The sequence below is a fragment of the Sinocyclocheilus grahami genome, unplaced genomic scaffold (genome assembly GCF_001515645.1).
Source record: "Sinocyclocheilus grahami isolate Dianchi unplaced genomic scaffold, SAMN03320097.WGS_v1.1 scaffold275.1, whole genome shotgun sequence".
Classification (NCBI taxonomy): domain Eukaryota; kingdom Metazoa; phylum Chordata; class Actinopteri; order Cypriniformes; family Cyprinidae; genus Sinocyclocheilus; species Sinocyclocheilus grahami.
Genome location: NW_015505454.1, coordinates 1201142 through 1203212, shown reverse-complemented (window position 1 = coordinate 1203212; position 2071 = coordinate 1201142). Strand labels below are relative to the sequence as shown.

Genomic DNA, 2071 nt, shown 5'->3' with positions numbered 1-2071 from the left:
CCTCAACGTCTTCAGCCACAAAGAGCCCCTCAAAAAAGGCAGGATGATCAGAGCTGAGGAAGAAAGAAAAATAGGAAATACATCCATTATATATATAAAGTAAATAAATAAAAAGACTGAAACAAAAGACCACCTTGTGTCTCTGCGAAAGCGATATAGCTTTCTGTTTCCATCGGCTGAAACAGCCAACATTTCCCAAATGTAACCTTTCCCCCCATTTTTATCAGAGAATAAGGCAGAAAATATATTTTATAATTTCTATACTATAATAAACGTGTGTGTCTCTAATTAACGCAGTCTCGTATATTTGTATATGTAACGTTATAGTATGTGTGTAGTGTAGGTATAGTATGACCTCAAGGAATCGCGGGTTTATAATAGCAAGTAGATTACAGAATATAAAGCAATAAAAAGAAGGATACAATTTCCTGATTATATGTTGAGTAATAATGCTTGAATATAAAAAAGAATAACAAATCAGAAAAAAATATACAGCGTCTGTGGTACCCAGTGGCAAAAAGAAAAACGTGGTGGAGGGCACGAAAGATATTTCCTATTGAAATACATTAGATGGAAATTCGTGCTGAGGGACACGAAAAAAGAGGGAAATTCATGTCCATGAACACGAGTCAATAGATTAAATTTCGTGACTATATCACGAACTGCCGTGAGACTGGGTTGCCCTGCCTGCCTTATTTACCCCGTCTTGGATGATTAAAGACATTTACTTTGAGTTTATCCCTCGTTCTTCGTTTCATCACAGAAGGCAACCGTGACAGCTTCATACTTATTCCCAGACAGGGAGTATTTCCATGTCAGTGTTGTTGTGTGTTGAATCATGAGGGATTTTCACCTAGCACACTCTAAAGGTGCTCTGAGACAATTTTCAAAGAACTAAATGAAACCTAAAGCCAATAAAGAATATAAACCAATTAATGAGACATGATGAAATTAAATTCTGCTATTTGGGCAAAGAGTAATGTTTGGCCATGTAATGAAATGATATGGTGATATCCCATCACTGATAGCCTGAGTCTTTTACAAGATGTGGTGATCCAATAGATGGTCGTTTTGCGATTTTGTAATCTTAAAGGACATATCTCAAAAACTTGACTTTGAACTTACCATTTGTAATTTAGATCTGCAAAAGACTTGAATGCATCCAGAAAACACAAAGTTGGTTACATAAACCCAGAAAGAGAACTTAAAATACTATATTTGTGTCACCTATTCATGGCACTGGTTGGAGATTAATAGTATCAACTGTCACTGACTTTCAGGTGTCTTGTTCAGATATGCTTTTAATGTACAGTGTTCAAGTGAATACCGTACTTTTTCTGAGCAGGAGCAGTTATCAGATATTAACAAGCAATCAGAACCAGTTTTCATGAACTGCTTAGACTAATCTTACAAGTTACTTTGCATTTGAAAGAAAACCCATGCACATACAAAAAGCAAATTGCAAATTAAGAAAACACCTTAATCAGTTGTGGTGCACATCACAGATCACAATCTGTTTATGTATCACAAATATATAAACGTGCTGCAAATACTTGCAACACAACCAATTACCATAACCATTTGTATAACCACAGTTGTACAAATACCATGGTTAAACTATTAATTTGCAGCGCATTGGGCTCTCTCGGCCACCGTAGTGTTTTATCTGTCAGGAATTTTTAAGTTCAAACAGTAGTTGTTCTGATTTTATTTGAACACCAAGAGTTTGGTTAGAACAACATAAGGGTTATAAAACACATACATTAGAGATAGAACACACATGACCAAAATCCAGGGTGATGAAAATGAGAATAAATGTGAAACAATCGCTCACAAACATACAAAATATTCAGAATTTGTCATATACAACAAGAGACTCCCAGTGCTACTTCACTTCCAATGTTAGATCATGTTTATTTTGACTAAATGGAAAACATCATTCAAATGTTTCAGCATTGTTGGTTTTTGATGCACAAAGCACCTTTTCTTTGCCTTCTCTTTCGTCTTTGCAAACATGCTGATAAGTGAGTGTGAACCAGAATTTGGGATCAGTAGGCTACTCTTTATGGCG

General features: G+C 35.6%; 1 protein-coding gene across 2 annotated transcripts in view; it reads right to left on the bottom strand.

Annotated features, from left to right (window-relative positions):
* Window positions 1–1635: 1635 nt before the first annotated feature.
* LOC107599955 (globoside alpha-1,3-N-acetylgalactosaminyltransferase 1-like) overlaps window positions 1636–2071 on the bottom strand; it is an 18279-nt gene continuing 17843 nt past the window's right edge. For both annotated transcript variants that reach the window (XM_016291711.1, XM_016291712.1), the window contains exon 7: window positions 1636–2071. This exon is cut by the window's right edge and continues 805 nt beyond it. The gene's annotated coding sequence lies outside the window, so the exon portion shown is untranslated.